The sequence below is a fragment of the Phodopus roborovskii genome, unplaced genomic scaffold (assembly GCF_943737965.1).
Source record: "Phodopus roborovskii unplaced genomic scaffold, PHOROB, whole genome shotgun sequence".
NCBI classification, from domain to species: domain Eukaryota; kingdom Metazoa; phylum Chordata; class Mammalia; order Rodentia; family Cricetidae; genus Phodopus; species Phodopus roborovskii.
The window spans coordinates 2,923,023-2,933,657 of NW_026126525.1; positions in this window are offsets into that span (position 1 = coordinate 2,923,023).

The window sequence follows — 10,635 nt, forward strand, 5'->3', positions numbered from 1 at the left end:
TTTTGGCCAATAACCCAATTATATATAATTCAGTCCCAGTACTAGAAGCTTCATTTGGTGACAAGAGATTGCCAGCTGGTGGTCTGTCTCCCACATCATTTGGCAATTACATTTAGATTTACTTCATTTAGAAAGCTTCTACTATATTCAGTTTCCACACTACACTTCAAATGGCCCTTAATTTTAGCTGTTTCTCTCCATATTCCCTCCCTGTCCCCCACTTCCTCCCCCTCCCCACTCAATCCTCCCATCCCACACCCACCCCCATTCATCCATAACTAAATATTCCATTTCCCTTTTCTAGGGAGATCAATCTACACACACCCACCCCTAGTCCCTTACTCTATACCTAATCTCTGTGGTTCTATGGACTGCAGCTTGGTTATCATTGACTTCACAGCTAACACCCACATCTATGTGATTATGAAGAGTGTCCTGTGGGCTCCCAAGGAATGCCTACTGGAGTTGGGAGCTGGGATAGAGTGATGAGTGGAGGAGAGGAAGGTTGGAGGGGAAGATGTGTGTGATACACAGGACATGGAGATAGGAGGGACAGGTGAAGCTCTACAGTTAGCCTATCTGCTTCTCGGGCACTTGTGGTACCTTTGGTTTTTTTTGTTGTATTTTATTTTGTTTTGCTTTATTTGATTTGTTTTTCTATTAATAATTTTCAAATGGCTTTGTAGGGGCCTGTTTGGGGTTTTAGATCTGGGAGTGACATATGAATAATAAAATGAAATTATTGATAGATACACACCCAAAAAAGAAAATGTGCAAAACATCTCTGCAAAAGCAGTGATTCCCAAGGGAGAGTGATTTGAATGACTGTGTCCTATGGACACAGTGTTCTCTGCCAGAGAAAATGAGAGCATCACATATGTGTGAGAGAATGTATAAACCAAGCAATTAATACTCATTCAAACTTCCAGGTGTAAAGGATTGAAACAAACTGGTATTGGCATCCTAGAGAAAGTGAGTGTCTATTCTAACTTTCCCTGAGTGTAAGAACACAAGCGTAATACAATCACAGTGACACAAAACTGTCATGGAAGGAAGAAGTGGTAAGCATTGACATATGCTATCTGTAGAAATGAAAGAAGATGAGGCTAAAGGGAATAATTACACTACATAATAGTTTGATAATTAGCATAGAACAAGTATGACCTTTATAAGGAGGTGGAAATGAAGAATGCACACACAAAAATAATTTGGACTGTTCTTAAGAATTATACCAGTGGTCATATCATTATTGTTATCCCAAGACTGTGGGGTATGTAATGTGGGATTGAAAATGTTGTTACTTTGAATAATCCCATTTCTTTTGACCAAAATGTCCTTGGGACTTAAGGTCTTAAGAGCAAAGGACAAAGCATACAGACTTGTTGAAGAAGAAATCCCATAACCTGGTGAATATTTTAAGATAGATAGATATATAGATAGATAGACAGACAGACAGACAGATAGATGATAGATAGCTCAGAAATCTCTCACAAACTTTCACTGTGTAAATATACTCACTCTTTCCTTGTTAAAATCTGGTGTTGATAGAACATAAGACTTCCCAGGGAACTGGCTGATAACCATTCTGTGGCAGAAAAATATACAAGGCAAAATCTGGAATGAGTTATATCTCAAACTGTGGGAAGTTGTGAGAGACTAGGAGTCCATCATTGGAGAGCAGAAAGCAACTTGAGCAGGCTTCACCAGCTAAAGGGGAAACAATAAATTAAAACACACCAAAAGCCAGTAAGTAACTCATTGATTTTTTCCTTTGGTTCTGTAATGTGTAGTGCCCTTGCAACAAGATAAAATAGAGTGTTAATTGATCACCTTAGGGTGATGATAGGTAGCCAACAACTTAACTCAAAGGCTTGCAAATAAATGGAAAGCATCTAACATTCCCCAAGCCCTGTAAGAATTGAACCAAATTAGAGGTAAGGGCAGTCTGTCTTTATGGAAGTAGTGTGCTGCAGACAAATCACACACAAACTGAGCTGGAAAGCTCCTAACTGGGGTCCAAAGTGCCAGGAGGTGACAAGCAGGCCATTGGAGGAAAAAAAAGCCACCAACAGCCACACCCAACTACAGACCTTAAGTCTAATCTACCTGGCAAGACATGTCCACAATAGTGGGATAGTGGCATAGTCTCAGTGTTTAAAACATTTCCTCTTTTCTGTAGTGTACTTAAATCTGTTCTTGCTGCTGTGGTGGTGATGGTTTTGAGGCTTGGGAGGATACAAACATAACTTTGCCAATTTTCTTTTTAAACATTTTAAAATTGTAGCTACCAAGAGTCTAATCTCAAATTTACAATACCAGAACTTGGTTTATCTGAAAAAAGTTGGGTTTCAATCTACACAAAAATTGATTCCATTCCAATCTGGAGACCTCAGAATGTTCTGATCTGATCTTGAGAAAATTGCTAGTAGAATAGAAATGGATGATGTTGTTTGCAGTCATTCCATGAGTCTCCTGTGCTAGCCTTAAATGATGCTTAGAAACAACAGCAGCTCTGCAAGGTCCTGCTTGAGGTTCCTTCCTAACCCTCTCAGAGATGTCAAATGGCCTTAGACAGTCAGATCAACTCTGTAAAGGACAGGCTCAGCCTGCCTGTGTGTGTGTGCTGGCAATAACAGGGCAAGGCAGACAGATGCAGGGAGAAGCTGATCCCAGCACCTGTGAGCCCAGTAGATGTGAAGTGATGGTCTGCAGACGAATCTGGTAGAGTATATTCCTCCTGGTTGCTTTATTTGTGCCTTTACTTGCAAGTTTTGAAGGAGAAGGAGAAGGAATAGAAGGAGGAGGAGGAAGAGGAGGAGAAGAAGAAAAAGATTATGATATTTATCTGTTAATAAAAGCCTGTTGATTTGAACAGATTATGCATGTATTCATATTGGCAAAAGTCTAATTTGTATCCATGAAAAAAATATTCATCATCCATACCATCAACATGCCAGAGGAATATAAGAAATTTGGTGATACAAGGGGCTTACTTCTAACTCACCTGTCCATTAATTAGTGGGTAGCATGCTACAGTTGGGTAGCTCTCATGTAGACAGCCTAGAAGTGCAACACCTTAAAGATGGCGCTGGCTTCCGCCTTCCACCTTCCTGATGGTGAGCGCTTTCTGTCATAAACAAGTCCTTATTTGGCTAAGCCTGTTCAGCTTGCTTCCATATAAGAGCAGCCTATCTGCAGGGTCCACGTGGCTCACTGGTGTTGGTCAGCACAAGGGGATTTAAGCCTGTGCGGGCATTTCCCTGGTGTTAGAAGAAGAAGCTTGTTCAAGAACCCTGATTAAACTGCTAGAAGAAGATCTCCCCTGAGTTGTGTCTTCCTTGCTGGTCAAGGTTGGGTGCAACAACTGGTGGCCCATACCGGGACTGAGATCAGAACTTCTTGCAGTCAGGGCAGCGCTGGTAAGTTCCCAAGGTAAGGTGGGACAATAAAGACCGCGGAAATAAAGCGACAACAAGGTTCCCTAGGAAGAGTGGGACAATAAGGACCATGGGGATAAGCAGCAATAAAGTCTCAGGCACAGGAGCAAGAGGTTCTAGCGAACCGAAAGTAAAATTTTTGAAATGGGGACGTCTCAGTCTCATCCAATTTTTCTGGCCCTTCAGGAGCTATTTTTGTCAAAGAAACTTAAAATAAAGAAAATCACATTAGAAAGTTTCCTGGGCGAATGTGATGCCATTGCACCTTGGTTCGCAGTTTCGGGAGACCTTACCTTAGCGTGCTGGGACAAGTTAGGCAGGGATCTTGACTTCGCTTGGAAACAAGGGACGCTAAAGCCCGAAGTCAGACCCGTTTGGAAGTTAATGCATAGATGCATTGAGGACCAGAAATGCTATAGAGAGGCATTGGGAAAGGGGCAAGCTGCGCTAGATATGCTACAAGAAGAAAGATCAGAAGAGGTTAAGAGCACAGGGGAGTCTGATACGGATGAAACAGACTTTATGGAGGAATTGCAGGCCCTCATAGAAAAGGTTCAGAAACAATCCCTTAGAGAATGGAGAGGGGAAGAGAAGGAGAAATGGCGATGTAAGGAGGAGGAGAATCATCCCCCCTCCCTCCCAATAAAGTTGGAGGCACCTCCTTATCAGATGGAGGAAGGGGGGGCCCGAGGGACAGGGCGTTCCTTTTGCCCTGAGGTCTGGAGAGCAGTGTGAACTGACTTTGGTCTAGCTTTTCCAGTTTTCCAGGATGCCCAAGGAAATAGATATGAGGAGCCCTTAGACTTCAAGGTCATCAAGGCTTTGGCTGAGTCTGTGAGAACATATGGGATTTCAGCTTCTTTTACTGTAGCACAAGTTGAAGCCCTGAATAGACACTGCATGACTCCTAGTTATAGCCCCGGAAAAGGTTCAAAAGGATAAGATTGTTAATTATTTAGGAGCCAAAGTGTATGAAAGACAAATTGTTCCTCAAAAGATTGAGTTGAGAAAGGATAATTTGAAAACGTTAAATGATTTTCAGAAGTTATTAGGAGATGTTAATTGGATTAGGAGTTATTTAAAGTTGCCAAATTATGAATTAAAGCCATTATATAATATATTAGTAGGGGATCCGGCTCTTGATTCTCCTAGGCAATTGACTGTTGAAGCGAGAGAAGCCTTATGTAAAGTTGAGGAAAGACTACAAAATGCATTTCTATCTAGATGGAAGGAAGGTCAAGCTATCACGTTATGCATTCTCCCTACTTATAATCAGCCTACAGGGTTGTTATGGCAGGAAGGACCATTGCTTTGGATTTATCCCAAAATCTCCCCAGGGAAAGCAATAGAACATTATCCCACAGCAGTCGCTAGTTTGGCTCATAGTGGAATTCAACAAAGCATTCAATTGTTTGGAGTGCCCCCAGCGCTACTTGTGGTGCCTTACCCCAGTCACCAGGTTAAGATCTTGTGTGGCACTATAGATAATTGGGCCATATTGCAATGTGGGTTTGATGGAATGATAGATAATCATTATCCAAAGCATCCTTTAATATCATTTTTTTAAGGAACATCCTGTGACTTTTCCAAAAGTAACTTCCTCAGTCCCACTTAGTGGGGCGCCTAATGTTTTTACTGATGGTTCAAAAACTGGTTGTGGGGCATATATGATTGCAAATAAGCCTCCTGTGCTGTGTCAATTTCAGCCAGGATCCCCTCAAATTGTGGAATTGAAAATTGTAGTCGAAGTATTCAAAATTTGCCCATTTGCATTTAATTTGATCTCAGATTCAGCATATGTGGTGAATGCATTAAAAAATTTGGAATTAGCAGGCCCTATTAAAATTAGTAGTGTTGTTTATTCATTCTTACAAGAGTTAGAAAGATTAATTTGGTTGAGAAAGGAATGCTTTTATATTCAACATATTGGAGCTCATACAGTTTTGCCTGGGCCCTTAAGTGAAGGAAATGACATTGTTGATCAATGGACAAGGGTGGAATGTATTTTTTACAGCTCATCTTTATATCAGGCTAGGCAATTCCATCAACAATTTCATGTGAATGCAAGGACTCTTCAACAGAAATTCCATTTGTCCAGAGCAGATGCTCGACAGGTGGTTTTGAACTGTCCACAGTGTATAATATATCAACACCCACTTGGTGTGTGGGTAAACCATAGGGGGTTAATACCCCTAAAGATATGGCAGATGAATGTCACTCATATTTCAGAATTCAGAGCTTTGGAATATGTACATGTGTCTGTGGATACTTGTTCAGGTGTGGTACATGCTATGCCTTTAAGTGGAAAAAAAGCCCACAATGTCATTGGACACTGCCTGGAAGCCTGGGCGGCTTGGGGAAAACCTCAACAGCTAAAAACTGATAATGGGCCAGCCTATTTACTTCCTTTTGCAAACAAATGAAAGTTCAGCTTTTCCATGGATTACCCTACAATCCTCAAGGACAAGGGATTGTAGAGCAAGCTCATTGCACCCTAAAAGAATGCTTAATAAAACAAAAAGGGGGAGTAGGAAAGAATATCTTTAGCCCTTTTTACCCTCAATTTTTTAATTTTGGATGCCGATGGCCTTTCCACCTCTGATCGTCATCAGCGGCAAGGAGGGAGCCTAAAAGGTTATGTGAAATGGAAAGATGTGATCACCGGGTTATGGCATGGTCCTGATCCGGTGTTGGCATGGGTGAGAGGGTCTGTTTGTGTTTTCCTCCAGGATCGCCAAGAACCGTTGTGGGTCCTGGAGAGGTTTGTAAGAAAGTGCAACAAACATGAAGAGCCTGCTGTTGCTGTTGATCATCAGCCTGATTTGGCCACCAGTGCAGATGGAGCCACAATGGGGGATCCTGTCAGTGTTCCCAAGACCCATGCTGATACAAATGATGCAAAAATGTTTCCCCTATTTTTTAGTACTAATATAATAAGAGCTTAGATTTACCTTATTTGCCTTATGATAGTGAGATTGCTAGTATAAATGAAAATAGGAGTTTTCTTTTAACAGGAAGCCTATGCTTTTATGTGATATTAGCAATAAGAGTCAGTGCATTATGTTATTTAATCAATCTGCCGCTTGGTTTGATGTGCCCACCACGGGAGGCCCCATTAGGGAAGTCAATGCCTCCGGGGTAAGTGGATGGTGGCCTGCTAAGAGTGAGTTTGACAAGCCAGCACCCCATCAGCCTAAGTGGGCCCCTCATTGTTCGAGTAAACGAGGAGGTGGATTCCTTTCCTGGACGGGATGTCAATCAAAAGAGGTTGTTTGGGCGAGCAAGGGATATTTTACCTTCTCACCAGGAATTAGTACCAGCTTCAATAAAACCTTTGCTGGGAGAAACTTTACTGATCAAGATCCACAGAAGGTGGATATTTCCAACCCTTTTGATCTCTGGCTCTTGTGCGGCATTAATGGCAGCTGCACAGATTTGTCCCCTTTCCTTATGATAAGGGGTGGAGTTCATGGGGTGGCCGAATTTGCTTGGTCTACCTCTGAGCATTTTGGTGAATGGTTCAATCCTAATCCTCCTCAACCTAGCAGCCAAGTAAGCACCAATCTTTCCTCGAGAAGGGTAGGGCCATTTAATATTAATGCTACCTTTTCTTCTACCCCAGTATGTGTGTAGGTAGTAATCTCTTTTTGTTTATTGTAATCTCTTTTGCAGTTGTGGGTTCAGTCACTGCTGCCACGGCCATGAGCACATCAGTACAGACAGCCTCTAAGTTAAATGAATTGTCCAAGAATGTGGCTACTGCCTTGGATGCTCAGTCCACAATTGGTGCTCAGTTAAAAGGAGGTCTTATGATCGTGAACCAAAGAATTGATCTGGTGCAGGAGCAAATAGACACTTTGTGGCAGTTGGCACAAATAGGATGTGAATGGAAGATGACGGGGCTATGTGTGACCTCTGTGCCATATCAAAAGTATTCGGTGGCTGTCAATATGTCTAACCAGCTTTCTCAGTATCTTTTAGGCAATTGGTCTGGCGAATTCGATAAGTTAATGCAGGACCTGAGACTTACCATCGTGCATGTGAATTCCACCCTGGTTGACATCTCGGTTGCACAGGGACTATCTACATGGATCACTCAAGCCATGAACCACCTGAAAGAATGGGCGGGAATGGGAGCCATGGCTGTCCTCTTGCTGCTTAACTCCTTCGTGGGCCTGTGGTGCCTTTGCAGGCTGAGGCTTGCTCAGAGGCGGCATGCAGCTATAGTTGTCCAGGCATTTACAGCCATTGAGGCAGGGCAGTCCCCCCCAGGCATGACTCGCAGTCATGAATAAGAATTGATCCTTCATGCTCAGGTTGTATGGCTTAGCACTGCACTCCAAGTTGGCTCTGGAAGTGAGCAACTCCAAGAAGGGCAAGTCTGGTTGCATATGGGTTGGTGTCCAAGGCCCCACCTCCAGGAAAAAGATACTGGACGGGTGTGGCACTGACTTGGCTGACTACCAGGATTCAGGGTCATTACAATGTCCACTATGTTACTGGAGATCAGACCACTACCCTTGCCTGTTGCATTAATAAAACAAAAAGGGGGAACTGTAGAGAGCTGCTAAGTGCCGCACCTTAAAGATGGCGTTGGCTTCCACCTTCCACATTCCTATGGTGAGCGCTCACTGTCATAAACAAGTCCTTATTTGGCTAAGTCTGTTCAGCTTTCTTGCTTCCATATAAGAGCAGCCTATCTGCAGGAACCGCATGGCTCACTAGGGTTGGTCAGCACAAGGGGATTTAAGCCTGTGCGGGCATTTCCCCGGAGTTAGAAGAAGCTTGTTCAAGGATCCTGATTAAACTGCTAGAAGATCTCCCCTGAGTTGTATCTTCCTTGCTGGTCGAGGTTGGGCGCGACACTCTCACGCTCATCAATGAGCAGGAGCGTGATCATCAATGGCACCTCTGACGACAGCAATCATTACATAGACAGTCACTCCTTGCAATTGGCTGCACATTAATTTTCATGAGCATTACTGAGTTCTTGGTGCTTCCTCTGATATGTGTGCTTGAGGGCCTGTGAGAATCAAGTTATATCTGTCTTTATTAGATACATGTACATAACATAAATTGTTAACTTTTTCAAGGCTTTCATGCATTCTCCTCAGGGCCAAAAAGTAATTCTTCCTTTCTTGCCAACAAAATATAATATCTGTGTATCTACTAGAATCATTTCCTGACAACATAAGATTATATACACACATTTTAATTTTATCTAATTATGTGCCCATTTTAAATAGTTCTTAATTCTGTTCCCAGTAACTTACTCTAATTTCCTTTTCCCAGGTGCTTTTAATATTTTAATATCCATATTTTATTTTCCTCTCTGGCTTCTCTGCCTTTGTTGTTGTTTGTTTGCTTGTTTGTGTCTTTGTTTTTTCTGTAGGCATGGGTTAACCACTCTTTACAGGTTCTATGTAGAAATGTCATATATTACTTGTGAAATTTTAAAGGAACAAATAGGTTTGTCTCAGATCACATTTATCATTGTTTTATATCATGTTATATGAAATTTCTGGGTTTTTTTTTAATTTAAAAACATAATACTTGAGATGTAGCAACTGCAGTATATTATTTCCTTCTTACTCCCTTGTAACAAGTATGGTTTTTCCACCTGCCGCCTCTGGTCTTGTCCTGCTGCCGCGCCAGCCCCAAATAATGCACAGAGACTCTGTATTTGATACAATGCTGTTGGCCCTGTTACTTGTTTCTTATCGGCTAGCTCTGCCTTAATTATTAACCCATTTCTGCTGATCTATGTATTTCTCTTACCGGGGAGCCGGCGGCATACTGCTTTCTTCAGATTCTCCATCTTGACTCCTCCTTACTACTTCCTATTTCCTCCTTGTCTCCTAGTCCCTCCTATCTTCCTTTCCTATTGGCCAACAGTGCTTTATTATTAACCAGTATGAGAAACATATACAGAATGACATCTCCCATCACTCCCTAGCTCTTGTTTTTATCTAGTTTCTCAGATAATTTGCACGGTAGTCATAATGATCTGGCCATTCTACCCCTTAATATATTCTGTTTCTAACCAGGAGTGCTGTATTGGAAATGCCCTGCTTGTCCCTGTCAGTAACCAATGTATCTTTTAAAGCCTCCTCTTCAAATCCATGGCCACCACTCATAAGAAGTACTGCCTGGCATTTATCCTTCATTCAAGGTGGTGTGTGGAGCGTGTTTATTGATCAAATTGTTTTCCAGGCACTGTAGGTGGGAATACAAAGCAGAATGGTCTTAGTGTTCCGCAGTAAGTTAAGCAGGGACATGGACTGCTCACCATAACAAAACGATAGCAGCAGCACAAAGCCTTGCGGTACTTTGGGTATTGAAGCAGGAGAGCTGATTCACCTACTCCATGCATTTATTACTTTTTGAGGGGCTAACTGTCCTAGCTTTTGTTTGCTATAGTAAAGTGTCATGGACTGGGTGACTTACAATCAACGAGATTCATTTCTCACAGTTCTGAAAGCTGGCAGCCAGAGCCTGTCTATGGCTTCCTGGTCCTTTACATAATGGAGACACAGACCAAAGTAGCCCTCTGGAGTCCTATTCATAAAGCCCTCACCCACAACCTACATCTCTAAAATCCCCACCCCTACTCCTATCCTATCAAATGAATCATAGCTAATGAATTGTAAAAAAGCACAATACCAGCTTCCCAAACGTGATGACTTAAACCATCCCTTAGACTGTGAGTGGACTCAGGCAGATGGTTCCAGCAGAGGATGCCTTTCAGATGCTGGCTAGACCTTGAGTCATCCCAGACATCTTCCCACATTTCTGTTGCCTACAAAATAGTCTTGCAAAAGCTTCAGAGGAAACTGTTCCCAAGAGGCAGGTGCTGGGATGTAAGGTGCAGCAGGGCCAGGTCAGGAAGAGGACAAACAAGAGCAGAGGGATGGGGGTCAATTTTAGAGCAAAAAAAAAAAAAAAAAAGTGACATTGCTAAAATACTAGTTCTTAAAACTAGTCTGGGGCTGGAGAAATGGCTCAGAGGCTAAGAGCACTGGCTGCTCTTCCAGAGGACCAAAGTTAAATTCTAAATTCTCAGCAACCACATGATGGCTCACAACCATCTGTAATAAGATCTGGTGCCCTCTTCTGGCCTGCAGATATATATATGGAGGCAGAATGTTGTTTACATATTATGTAAATAAAATCTGAAAGGAAGGAAGGAAGGAAGGAA